Below are 15,165 nucleotides of genomic sequence, written 5' to 3' on the forward strand. Positions count from 1 at the left end.
AAGTAGCAAGCAAAGTTTACTAAAGTGCTGTAGTAGTTGCCTTGGTAACCAAACAAACAGAGTTACTCGTTAAGCTAACCAAGCCATCAGTCCTAGCTTGCTTGCTATTATGAAAATCGAATTCAATATTGTTTTCAATTCGACATTTGCTATCAAAAAGCAGCTCAAACGTAGAAAATGTAAGAATGAACTATAGCCATTGAATTATACCATGCTGATGTAGCGTGCGTTATAGGAAAATAATGTACGGTCTAGAATGCTCTTGAAGCCAATCATAAACGAATATAAAACAATATCCTTGTTATAATGTGGCTAATATAACTTTAATTGGGTAGTTAGTATCTTTGTTTAGGCAGTAGCTAGCTATGTGGTCTAACGTTAACGGAAGCTGCCATAGTTATCAAGCTAAAATAGCTAGCTAGCTGAATGGCTAACATCCTCGCCTTGAAGCAAACACGGTCAAACAAAACCTTTTCATGTCAGCGTTTTCTTGATAGAAATCAATTTTAATTGTAGATGGAACTCCTACAAAAGTGATGGAACAATCAATTTCACACGAATATTGACAAAATACGACAGTGAAACTTGTAGCTAGGTAGCTCACAGCTACGTTAGCTTTTAGCTAACGTTACCATTAGCTGTATGAAGTTAGCTAGCTATCTACCACCTAGCTAGTGTTGATAATTGGATATTGAGAAGGGTGAGCCGGTCAAGGATCGATTCGGACAAGGTGGTAAATTGTATGACAAGTGACAGTTTTATTCAGAGTGAAGATATCTGGTACAAGCGTATACGGTCTCGTTCCTTCGGCTCATAGAGAACCTCCAGAAAAAGCCCAGATAACAGAAATGCATAGACATTTTATACAACACAGAAAGTAGGTTGAGTCTGGAAGTTCTGGTCCTTTGGTTGGTTCTGGACAGGTTGTTGTCTTCTCAGATTGGTCCTGATGAGCTGGGCGTCATCCTTCTGAGTCTTATAGCAAAAGTTCTTTGTTATCAAATGTTCAGCTAAGCAGGAGATTTTGTGTGTGCGTAGTCAGCCCTCTGTCCTTGGTTATGTGTGTGTGTCTCATTATTTCGTGAAATGCGGACCCAAGCACTCTTTTGATCAAAGCCTTTCCTTATCAGTGTTTATGAAAGGTTTACGTCAGCCCTCTGTCCTTGGGTGTGTGTGTGTCTGTCTCTGTATCTGTTTATAAGTGTGTGAGAAACCCTGCTTAGAAAGAAGTTAGTTATAACAATGTAATAGCAATATGCTTGTGTTATTTTAAATGGTATTTATTACAAATCCCCCTCTTCACGTCTCATAAGAGACGTGACAAAAGCTAGGACAAAAGCTATAAATGGCAAAATTAGAGTAAACTTTATCAGAAGATAAAGTTTTGATTCCCTCTCTTCACGTCTCACAAGAGACGTGACATAAACTTTAAACGAATCCGGGCACAAGAAGGGAAACTTTTTCCAGAAGAAAAAGTTTTGATTCCCTCTCTTCACGTCTCCTAAGAGACGTGACATAAACATGGGATCAAGCAGGAGTAGTATATGCAGAAACTTTCTTGAAGAGAAAGTTTCATATGCCCTCTCTTCACGTCTCCTAAGAGACGTGACATAAACTAGGTAAGAGTAAGAAAAGCAAAAGTAAACAACCAGGGAAACTTTCTCAGAGAGAAAGTTTTAATTCCCTCTCTTCACGTCTCCAAAGAGACGTGACATAAACTATGAATGGCGTTTAATTAGTCATCAGTCCAATAGCCTGGCTCAGCATCCTCCAGGGCAAGCATAGGAAACATCTGTCCCTTCTCTGCCTGGTTGGGATCAATAGCAGTAGTTATGATCCTAGTGGTCAGCGTTCGAATACATGGAATGCAGCAGCATCCACAAAGCACCAGTATCGCAGTGAAGACAGATATAGATACCAGTATGGAGGAAACAAGCATCTTATATTTCCCAAACGCATCCATCCAAGAGTCCCACATAGAGGTGTCAACCCCGGAGTGGTGCTTCATCTTCTCATTAAGTGTACGAAGACCTTCTAAGGCAACAGTAAGACTACCATCAGTTGCTGTGTTATTGGGAATGAAAGTACAACATTGCTCTCCGAACATGGCACAAACACCTCCGCGTTCAGCCAACAACATATCCACCGCGATTCTATTTTGGAATGCCATCAGGGAAGTAGCTTCCAATTGGCCATGGACCGCCTCGAAGCCTTGTTGAGTCCAATTGTCCAGTTTCTGGACATTAAAATTAATGTAATTGATTCGGTCCACATTTTTATTAACTGTACACCACCAGCAAAATGATGATTCAAAACCCGCTGCAACCTGGTCTACGAGTTTATACTTATCTGGCACCCCCCTAGGGACTCCTATGGCGTCAATATAGGTGGGGTCTCCAGGATCCACTCCTGTTGATCTTTTGGACCGGGATAAATCCCCGTCCCTCTCTACACGGGCCATCAGGTCCTTTACTTCCATAGGATACACTGAAACAGGAAGAAGCAGAGAGACAAGAGCACAAAGACCAGTGGCATTCCCTGGCAGGCGGTCATATAGATGATTTCCTCCACACCACCACCAGACATCAGCTCTAGACACAGGTTGGAAAGGGGCATTAGGATTATAGGTGTTATTGCACCATTCATAAGGTAGTGCTCCCAGCATTGGAGGGCCAAGGGACATATTTATACAAGTAAAATTAGCCCTGGCAACCCGAGAAGAAAACATCGGGCCCTTTCTAGTACTTTTAACAATAGGGTAAAACTTGTCCCCTACGGAGCAGTTGGCAGTTGGGTTGTCATGTTTCATAACAGGAAGAAGACATACGTCAGGTAGGGTAGCCGGTACAATGCGAAGGAGTGGACGGGCCCCCATACATACCACACAGCTCTGGTGGGTGGCCTTTCCAGCCTCCTCAGTCACCAATAAGGATGAGCAAGGACCAAAAGGAGACCACTCCAATAACTACACCTGGAGTGGCCAATCACACATTAGTAACCAAAAAACGAGAATATGTTAAACCCTCAGGTCCATCCCTCTATACAACCTGTACCAGGTGGGCTCGTCGCCACCCGGGAACTTCAAACCTTCACAACAGGGAGGACAAACATCACTTTTTTATTCATTCGACAACATCAACTACAGCGAACCAAGGGTCTTCCTCTGTCAGGCCCACTCTCCTGCGAAAGCTTGATTCCGTATCAGCCTCTCCTACTGGAGCATCAAGCAGCGGCATCATACCAGAGGCCCTTGCCACATCTGTAACAGACTTCTTCAAACAAGGTATGATACAGGCAGCACAGAAATGAAAAACAACAACTAGTGTCAGAAATCCAGTAATCATCACTGCAGTGCACTTACCAAACCAACCACCCAGCCAAGGGACCAGTCCACTCTCCTCCACACCTGCAAGACCCCCCACCTCCACTGATAACCTTGCCAACCCACTCAGAGCTTTTGAAATGCTCCCATCCGGACTAGTATTGTTACATACACCTGCCTGGTCGGCCAGAATCATGTCCAGTGCTAGTCTATTTTGTCTACTGGTTTGAGAGGTAGCATCCAATTGTTCAGCCATCCCTGTAAGTGCTGTGTGGGTGTATTTAACAAATCATTATTAATTATAGTAGATATAATTGACCCAGGCATTTTGTTTAGCATCAACAATAGCTGGGCCAATGATGGGCATCAGATGCCACAGGCCATCTTTCCTGTTTAATGTCTGGAATTCGTGGGGGACCCCTATTGGGACCCCCAACAGGTTGGTGTGAATGTTATCTGTACCCTCGGACCAAGGAGCGTCACGATTCTGCCGTCTCCTGGATTGGTCCCAAGCCTCTGTCATGTGCAGCTCCCAAAAGTTGGTTAGCTGTAACCTCAATAATAGGCAATGGTGTTTATCAGACTGGCCAAAACACATGTTCCCTGATAATCTCCTTTCAAAATGGGGTCAACCGCCTGGCAGGTCCACACATCCACCATACATCAGCAACACCTCTAGTTAATAGTGACATTAGTGATGCAGGCAGCAGTAGGGAACCTCCCATAGTCCATACCTCTACCTGTACCAGTGTTACAGCTGTAATATCCCCCATATGCCTTAACCCCCATGGTGTCTTCTGGGGACGGACTTCTGGGAACACAAGACTCAGAGTTTTACACAGGGTTGAATTTGACTTAAACTTTCCAATATGCACATCCAACCTTCCCCCTTACTTAGGGCAAATGGGTGAGCAGCCAGAATAGGTCTGGCATGTCCACATACGACACAGTCCTTTTTATTAAGTGTTTTGTAGGTCAACCACATATTCTCCCTTTTCTCATAACCGGTTTCAGTCCCCAATTGGTCACTATCTGAGATGTCTTTTACATTTATTACCTATACCAGATTGTAGAGTTCAGGTGATGGCGTAGGACTTGGTCTTGAAGTGGTGGAGGAGGCCGGCTGAACCTGGTCTGTCGGAACTGGTGGCGGTTCTGGCAGCACTGCGATGGTAACATCCCCATCGTATCCTAAACAGACAACTCAGGACTACAAGCAATCCTGTAAAGCCCCCTCCTCTCCCAGAGAACACATCATCAGCCAGAGATCAAGCAACACTTTCACTTCTATGAACAAACACAGTGAGGAAAGGTCGGGGGCAGGGAATTCTTCATTAAGGAGTTGATCCCCGAACTCTATTAGTAACGGTTCTTCTCCTTAACTCTGTGATCATTCGACAGTGTCAGTGTGTCTCACCCTCCAAGTGCGATATGCCCCCAGGTCGGGTGAATCACCTTCTCCTTTAATTCACCTGTAATGCATAAAATCTTGGACATACAGGTTTGGTTAATAAACAGTTTGTCATTTGTTCTATCTGATTATATATTTAACTTCTATGCCTATTTTTTAGCTAGAATTTTTTTTAAATTAGTTTATTATCCAATAGGCCCCATCCTATCCTAGACCACAATGTACCCCTCCCCCGTTTGATACCTGGCTCTGCCCAACCTTACCTATTCTAAATAATGACTTAGTAAAATATTCTTATGTTCTACATTATTATGTAAGACCGCCCCTTTCATTTTCCACATGTCCAATTCTCCCTTTTGTCTCCATTCAGTAACTGTTATCTACCCATTCTGTTATCTCTGTCCTGGCGCCCCTTCCAAAACTCCCTTCTCTGCTCTCAAACCTTCAAGGTCTCAGCAGTGCGGGGAGGGCCACTCTGTCTGCCCTTTCCCTTATCTGTCTGTAGCTTGGTCCCAAACATTAACTAAGTGTCTCACTGTTTTGACTTTATCTAAAATCATGGATTTAAAATTAACAACATGTCTTATAGTGTCAATCTCTAAAGTCCTTACATAACCTTAATAAACCTATCTCTATCTTCTTATGGCCAAAACAAATGCTAACCATATAAATTCCTTTCTTTACTAATAAGCTCTCTATCACTTTTATTTCCATGCCCTATCATTAGTCTGTAAATTTAATCTAAATAAATTATTAAATGTATTCTCTCTACTCCGAATTGGTTCTAAGTTTTTTCTGTCACCAGCACTCAAACAGGCTCCCGTTTGCTGGGAGACCGTTGAGTGCTGCAATACTGCCATCTTCTGTCCATTCTCTGTACAGCTCTCCACCCCCAACTATTCTAAGAGTTATGAGTGTGTGGAGGAATATCACAAATAAGGGGCCAGATATCCCTAATCTCGCCCAGGGAGGGAGATATCCCTCTAACTGGGAGAGGTTCCTTTTTCAGGGGAGGCGAAGTTTGATGCCGCATCACCTGAGTCAGGAGTGTCTTAATTTGGAATCGAATTTAGGCCGCTCAAATCGGCTCTGACTTCTGTAAGGAATTGGAGCTAGAGTGCAATGTGTGAGGTGGTGCCAAGGTGCGCCTGATTTACCTTTGACCTGAACTGAGTGTGAAGTAACCTCCTTCACTTCGTACAGTTCAGTCCACCTGGGTTCCAGCCACTTTCTCTTGTGGACTCTTACCCCACCCAGTCACCATTTTACATTCCGTGGTGGCGTGCCTCCTGGCAGCTTCCCCTCTCGGACCTTGCGAACCTGGGTAGAGAGTGCTACAGAGAGTTCCGTCAGTTTCCTTACATAATCAGTCATACCTATCTGGTGTACATCAAGAGCGGGCATATGACCTCCCTCTCTTGGTGGTCCTTTTCTTCTTAAACAAATGACTTTTATTCTTTTCTACCTCCCTGTCTCTAGCTTCCTGCACTGCCTCTCTCAGTCCGCCTTCCATCGTACTCAGTTGGACCCTGCTTGGCGGCCCCCCTCCTAGATAACCTACCTGTGTCTATCTTCAACTTCAACCCTTCCCAAACCTTCCTTATCGACTTCCACTGTTCTTTTCCCCCTGACCTGTCCTGTACTTTCTGATCTAGAAAATCGTTAAATTTTAGCTTTGGAGTATTTGGGGTCGTCATATTTTATTTTAATGCAGTGGAATTTATTACAGAATAGTTTTGGTAATGTGTGTGCGTATATCAGTGTATATGTTTGACTATCCGACTGTACTTAGCCCGTCACTGGATAAAATCCAGCAATGTATCCCTGGAGACAAGTACTCTGCCTTAACTCAGAGCTCCTCCCTCGTACACTCGGAATTTAATTTTTCTATGTATCGTTTGTTTATCAGGCGTTGTGGAACGTGCAAAATTTCTCAGTCCTAATAATATTCTTTCTCAGTTTAAACCAACACCAATAATTTTTTACATGTATACATTAAACATTTACATTTTTCCCACTATGAACATTACCCTTTAGACGTTGAACACTTAGACTTTAGACATTGGAAACATTACACTTAAACATTGAACATTTTTCAACCTGGCGCCTACAAACACAAATAGACTATTCTTCACCGGACAATCGCCCGGACTATTGAATAAGTCTAGCCTACTCCTCACCGGTCACAGCCGGACTATATGAATAGGTCTTGACAAACTTTACCCCACTCCTCACCGGTCACAGCCGGACTATATGGATGGGGATGGAACAAGCCTATCCTTCACCGGCTGAATAGCCGGACTATTGAATAATCCCTATCCCAATTTTAAGCCTACCCTTCACCGACTGAATAGCCGGACTATTGAATAGTGCTTACTATATTCCTCACCGGACACAGCCGGACTATACGAATAGTTCTTTTTATCACAAATTAAGCCTATTCCTCATCGGTCACAGCCGAACTATATGAATAGCACTTTTAACACAAATTAAGCCTATTCCTCATCGGTCACAGCCGAACTATATGAATAGCACTTTTAACACAAATTAAGCCTATTCCTCATCGGTCACAGCCGAACTATATGAATAGCACTTTTAACACAAATTAAGCCTATTCCTCATCGGTCACAGCCGAACTATATGAATAGCACTTTTAACACAAATTAAGCCTATTCCTCATCGGTCACAGCCGAACTATATGAATAGCACTTTTAACACAAATTAAGCCTATTCCTCATCGGTCACAGCCGAACTATATGAATAGCACTTTTAACACAAATTAAGCCTATTCCTCATCGGTCACAGCCGAACTATATGAATAGCACTTTTAACACAAATTAAGCCTATTCCTCATCGGTCACAGCCGAACTATATGAATAGCACTTTTAACACAAATTAAGCCTATTCCTCATCGGTCACAGCCGAACTATATGAATAGCACTTTTAACACAAATTAAGCCTATTCCTCATCGGTCACAGCCGAACTATATGAATAGCACTTTTAACACAAATTAAGCCTATTCCTCATCGGTCACAGCCGAACTATATGAATAGCACTTTTAACACAAATTAAGCCTATTCCTCACCGGTCACAGCCGGACTATATGAATAGATCTTAATACTTACAAATTATTCCCACATATGTTCACTTCACTGTCGTTCACATGTCATTTATATATGTAAATTTACTCAAGAATCCATACTCACACTCGGTAGTACTGATCAAAATTTGGATAGACTATACGACAATATGCAAAGTTTGATTTAACAGGTCTTGCTTACCTTGTTTATTGGTCGACCAGAAGATCAGTTCCCCGAGCTGAGCAGAATTGTTGACCTCCCCCCAAAGATTTCACCTGTCCTCCGCGAACCGTCCTTCCACCAACTCGCCCCCTCACATCCACATCAACCACTCTGGACCGGGTATCTAGATAACCATCCTCTGCTACCATGTTTTTGTTGATAATTGGATATTGAGAAGGGTGAGCCGGTCAAGGATCGATTCGGACAAGGTGGTAAATTGTATGACAAGTGACAGTTTTATTCAGAGTGAAGATATCTGGTACAAGCGTATACGGTCTCGTTCCTTCGGCTCATAGAGAACCTCCAGAAAAAGCCCAGATAACAGAAATGCATAGACATTTTATACAACACAGAAAGTAGGTTGAGTCTGGAAGTTCTGGTCCTTTGGTTGGTTCTGGACAGGTTGTTGTCTTCTCAGATTGGTCCTGATGAGCTGGGCGTCATCCTTCTGAGTCTTATAGCAAAAGTTCTTTGTTATCAAATGTTCAGCTAAGCAGGAGATTTTGTGTGTGCGTAGTCAGCCCTCTGTCCTTGGTTATGTGTGTGTGTCTCATTATTTCGTGAAATGCGGACCCAAGCACTCTTTTGATCAAAGCCTTTCCTTATCAGTGTTTATGAAAGGTTTACGTCAGCCCTCTGTCCTTGGGTGTGTGTGTGTCTGTCTCTGTATCTGTTTATAAGTGTGTGAGAAACCCTGCTTAGAAAGAAGTTAGTTATAACAATGTAATAGCAATATGCTTGTGTTATTTTAAATGGTATTTATTACACTAGTTACTTACTTACTTGATCGCCCCTATCTGTGAAGTTAAATCTTCCGATTTCACCAGAATGTTTACCTATTATTCAGTGTGGCATGTAAAGCTAGCTAACGTTAGTTCCTCCTATGATGGTAGAAACTGCGGTTCAAGTAACATGACATATGATTAGCTACCACAACAGCTGTGACGTTTCAAACATACAGTAACAAATGGGACGTGCTCATGAAGTCAGTTCAACATGTTTTGCTTATATCTGCTAAATGGATCTGCTAGCCAGCTAGATAATATCCCCGGTGCAGTTACAGTAGCAGATGAAGGTAAGGTGGGGATGTTTTTGTTAAAACCAGGCCTGTAGGAAATAAGGGGAAACCAAGAGGTCCAAGACCTCATTAACAAAGTGAGACATGATTTCCTCTTTCTTCAAAAGGCATCCCATCAAAGTGAACAGGGCTTCCAGCTCCAACAAAGGCCTGAGACCGCAGGGATTATCAATTCACAGTTATGCAGTGATCGAGAGAGGAAGAAGAGCCTGAGTGGGGCTTGAACCAGCAATCCTATGTTCATATTACTGGAAATTGACAGTATAATAAAAGGGAAACAGGAAGAAGAGCCTGAGTGGGGCTTGAACAAGCAATCCTATGTTCATATTACTGGAAGGTGACAGTATAATAAAAGGGAAACAAAGTGCTCCTTTTTATCTTTGTTTGAGTCTTGTTTGTTGTTTGATAAATGCAAGATAAGTAGGGGTTGAAAAGCAGAAAGATGTGCCTGTCCTATACAAAAAATGTATACTATGCAAACAAAAATATAATCTGCTGATAAATAAATGCTGTCTGTGATTGCATGTTTTGGCTAAAGCCAAAATAGGCATGGTACACTTCTGGGAGAAGAGCCTATTGCTGTGTGCATGTCAATAATCCTGGCTTCTTCTCTATCTCCTTTCCTAGTTTTATTTTACTAATTTAACAGAAACTCTAATCAAGAAACTAACCACTAGAATAGTTTCTAGTATGTATTATGGTGGATGACTACCAGGAACTAGTTTAGAGAACTGAAATTGGGACTTGAACAGTGGCTCCTACAGCACAGGTAAGCATCTAATAGACACTGCCACAAAAGCCAGCTCTGTGCAGAACCATACATTTAAAAACATCCTTGTGCATCCAGAGATCAGAGCTGCAATAGGGCTTGCCACAAAAAGCCTGGGCCTCTGGGCAGAGGCAGTACAACATACACCAAGGGTCAAGACCTGGGATGTATTCATTAAGCCTATTCTGTTTCAAAACGTTTTACAAAATAAACTGTTTATTTGAAACGGAAAACTAGCGTTTCTACTCGTCAGTGTCGTAATCTCTTCTCCTCCTCCTGGGTGGCAGTGGCGGATTTAGGCATAGGTGACATGGGCAGCCGCCCAGGTCCGGAGGCGGCATGGGGCGACCGCAAAATCTTTAAAAAAAATAAAATATTCCGAATGGTGACATTTGCGCGATCGGTTTTCTATCGCTCTTTTGCACGTCATGTCAACGATATCATGTCACCATGTGGGACTGTGGGTCAATTAACCTTGTCGGAGTAGGCGACCTGATTCTAGTTTGTGAGCTACCCAGGCTACTGCGTGTTTTTTGTTAGCAATAGGGTAATAGTGTAATAATTCAATTATCTTTTTTATTCGTATTTATTTTATTTGTCACTTTTTGATATGAGTCTTATTTTTGTATATATATTTATATCGTTTTAAATGTTATGATTATTTATGTTTTGTTACAAATGTCTGAATAAAAACTATAGTAAGTGCAGAATGGTGCTATTTTTTTTGTTGGGGGGGCGCTGAAGGGGGGGTTCACCCAGGGAGCCATACATACTAGAACAGCTACTGCTCGGTGGCGATGTTCGACCATTGGATCGAACATGTATGGCTGGATTGGCACATTACGCAGGTAATCTGCAAATTCTTCCCAGGATGATGAATCTCCAGCATTTGTGTAGCTGCCAGTGTCTGTTAAATCTTCATCCGCCGAGACATCGGCGTTTACTAAATTGCGGTCCTTGTCTGACATGTTTCCACGTGCGAATACAGCTAGCCAGCTAACTTTACGATGATTTGAATTTAAGTGGAAACTGGCCAGCTAGATATCTAGCTTTAAATAGTTAGGAAGTTACCAAAAGAGACATTTTTCAGATAGCCACCTCTTCAGACTCACAAACCAGTTTACATTTACAAATAATTTTATGTTATTCAGAAAAGCTGGGGGAAAACACACTTGAAAAGGAGGGCAGTGCATCTCTACTCAAATGTTTCAGGTCTTCCTCAGTTTGTATCCTTTCACCTGCACCAAAGTGGCTGGTTGACAACACCACCAAATATTGTCAGGGGAGGGTGCACCCGATTAGCCACCAATCACCCCATTAAAAGGTATAAAAATCTTACCAATCACACCATTCATATGGCGTATGTGTTACCTTTGAATAGTGATTCAGTACCACACGTACTGTGCGCGACCTTTTCAATGGTGATTTTAACTGAGACTGAGTGCGCATGTTCACCATAGAAGCCAACCACAAAACCTTTCCCAGGAGTTTTTTAGTGTCAAAGTCCTGGGTTTCGTGGTAATAGTCCTTGAGCTTTTGATCGGTAGTGTACCGTGTAATTACAGGCAAGGAAGGTTATTCTACAACTTCATTATGGCTTTGGCAAGTATAGTTCTTATAAAATAATACTTTAATTATAACTTAGAGCTGTTTAAACCCTGATTTTCAGAGTTTCATGGTCTGAGCTAGCTAATATAGTTAGTATCACCTAAAGACTGTCCCAAATGCAGACACAGGAGGCAGATGGTAGCGCTCCAATATTTATTATAACAAAGGGAGTAGGCAATTTCAGGTCGGGGACAGGCGAGAGTTTATAAACCAGGTCAGAGTCCAAAACAGTACAAGGGTAAAGGCAGGCTGGTAGGCAGAATAGTCAGGCAGGCGGGTTCGGAGTCAGGACAGGCAAGGGTCGAAACCATGAGTGACCTATTCAAAGGGTTCAGGACTCTGCACACCTCCTCCACCACCTCCCATTCCTCTTGGGTCAGAGCATCAACAGGTGCATTGACAATGGCCAGGGTAGAGATGATGGCATCCTTTGACTCAAGAAACCGCTTCAACATATAAAATGTTGAATTCCACTTTGTAATGCAGTCTTGTTTAGGCCTCAGCTCAGGCATTCCCATCTGGCGTTGCATAGACTTCAGTTTTTCAGCACCTACTATCCTCCTGTGGAAGTATACCACAGCTGCTTTCACTTTGTCCACAGTGGGCTTCATCACCTTCAGAGCATCTCTTACAATCATGTTGATTGTGTGGGCAAGACATGGATGATGGGTCCATTTTAAAATGTTCATGACTTTGGTTATGTTAGCTGCATTGTCGCTAACACAACAGACCACTTTTCCATCTACTTGCCATTCTCTGGCCACTCCCAACAATCCTCTGCCTAGTTCTCTGAGTTGTGTCTGTCGCTGAACTCAAAAGCAGTCCAGAAGACAGGTAGACATCGAAAAGTCTTCAATGAAGTGACATGTAACCGACATGTAAGAAGTGATTACCCTTGATGTCCAGTAGCAGTAGCTTTTTGAACTCTTTCCCGCACTGAAGCCTGTGTGCTCTCGTACAGTTGTGGAATAAGTGATTTTGAAAGTGTTTTCCTGCTTGGAATTGTGTACATTGGATTTAGACTATTGCTATAATTTCTAAAACCTCTGTCCTCCACGTTCGAAAATGGCTGGGTATCGGTGGCAATCATTTTAGCTAATGCAATATCAATTTGGACTTGTTTTGATACAGACATGGACTTTGGCATAAACTGGTCCATAGAAGACTGCTTTACTGTGGGTCGCGGAGTAGGCCTACTTGACTGAGTGGATACATATCCACATGTGGAGGTGCTGGCTACACCACTATCACTAGTAGGCCTGCTAGTTTCTCGAAGCTCCCCTACAGCTAGCTTCACAGTTGGTTGCACAGTTCGCATATGTCGGTCTAGATTGTGTGTAGAACCGGCTTTATATGAGATTTTGTTTTGGAAAATTCTACACTGTGCTCTAGCATTGTCTACATTATTATAATGCGTCCAAATGCTACTGTGCTTCCGACTCATTTTCCAGCTGTTATTTTCACAGCTGTCCGTCCTCTCTCTCCTCATATGCTATGTGTGTGACCGTGAGTAAGTTGGCTCGGCCCTCCCTCACGCATCTTTGGTTCATTGGTTGACACTGTGTGTCTGATTGACAGGAACAACAGGTGAGGCTGTTAGTCTGAGCAGACAGTCAGAACGAATGTGTGCGCTTGAGCATTTAGGCCTATATTATTATTATTTTTTCGTTATTTGAATCAGTTAATTATATTCATTTAAATATTTTTATTATTCATATCTTAATTTTTTAATATTTTTATAATTAGATTCGGCTCTTCTGATATGCGAGCCGGCTCCCAACGTTCACCTACAAGAGCCGGCTCTTAGAGCCGAGTCGTTTGCGAACGACCCATCACTAGTTCTGAATCACTATTCAAAGGTAACACGTACCACACATGTGGCGTGTGGGATACCACATCCACCATATGAATGGTGTGATTGGTAAGACCTTTTAATGGGGTGATTGGTGGCTAATCGGGTGAACCCTCCCCTGACAACTTTTTGGTGTTGTTGTCAACCAGCCACTTTGGTGCAGGTGAAAGGATACAAGCCGAGGAAGACCTAAAACATTTGAGTAGATGCACTGCACTCCTTTTCAGGTGTGTTTTCCCCCAGCTTTTCGGAATAACATCAAATTATTTGTAAATGTAAACTGGTTTATGAGTCTGAAGAGGTGGCTTTCTTCCTATGTAAAGCTAGATATCTAGCTGGCCAGTTTCCACTTAAATTCAAATCATCATAAAGTTAGCTGGCTAGCTGTATTCGCACGTGGAAACATGTCAGACAAGGACCGCAATTTAGTAAACGCCGATGTCTCGGCGGATGAAGATTTAACAGACACTGGCAGCTACACAAATGCTGGAGATTTCTTCATACTGGGAAGAATTTGCAGATTACCTGCGTAATGGGCCAATCCAGCCATACATGTTCGATCCAATGGTCAGAGATAGATTGCCACAGAACAGTGGCAGTTCTGGCTTGTATGGCTCCCTGGGCGAACCCCCCCCTTCAGCGCCCACCCCCAACATAAAAAAATAGCACCATTCTGCACTAACTGTAGTTTTTATTCAGACATTTGGAACAACACAAATAAATAATCATAACATTTAAAACTATATAAATATATATACAAAAATAAGACTCATAAATATCAAAAAGAAGTAACAAAGACAAATAGAAAAGAGAATCAAATTATTACACTATTACCCTATTGCTAACAAAAAACATACAAATAAAACTAAATTGCACAAATCCTATATCACACAAATACACAAACACACTTATAAAGAGAACCTGAGTATTACACTATTGCACTTCAAACAAGAAACACACAAACTAAATTACACAACTAATTGTATTACAAATTGCATTAGTACTGTACAACGTTAGAGGTGCGCTATTTGATCGATTCCTCTGCCCACCCTACCTCGGGCTTCCCGTGGGGAGAACTGAGGTCAACCTACCCCTGCCCCCTCCCCATCTCGCACTTCTGAGTGGAAGACCTTCCCAAGCAGTAGCCTGCCTAGCTCACAAACTAGAATCAGGGCGCCGACTCCGACAAGGTTAATTGACCCACAGTCCCACACGGTGACATGAATATCGTTGAAGTGCAAATGAGCGAAAGAAAACCGATTGTGCAAATGTGACCATTCGGAATATATCTATATTTTTTGTGCAGGTGCCCCATGACGCCCCCATGTCACCTATGCCTTAATCCGCCACTGCCACCGAGGAGGAGGAGAAGAGATTACGACACTGACGAGTAAAGACGGGAGGAAAAGGTTCCAGTCACAGACCCACCAAGGTAGTTTACCATAGTCTATCCACCTTATGGTTAGGCTATATCTATGTTCTGATCAGTTCACTCTCCAAGTAGACTGGAATCCATTAACCGTTACATCAGGTTGGGCTCCTGGCTAGGCTACTCTCCAAATCCAGAGGAAAACAAACGGAATGGAAGGGTGCATTTCAGTCCAACTCCAAAGTGACTTCATGTCTTTTCCGATTGCCCTGAGCAGCAGGGGTGTATTCATTACGTCTTGCAACGGAAACTGTTTACCGTTTAAGAACCCAACGGAAGCAAACGAAACGGGGCGGGACCTACCAGAATTTGTTCAATAGAAACTCTCGTTTTCCGTTTCGAATAAACGTTTTCTGTTGTATAACATTTTGAAACAGAATAGGTTTAATGAAT

The sequence above is a fragment of the Salvelinus namaycush genome, chromosome 5 (genome assembly GCF_016432855.1).
Source record: "Salvelinus namaycush isolate Seneca chromosome 5, SaNama_1.0, whole genome shotgun sequence".
In the NCBI taxonomy this organism is placed as follows: Eukaryota; Metazoa; Chordata; class Actinopteri; order Salmoniformes; family Salmonidae; genus Salvelinus; species Salvelinus namaycush.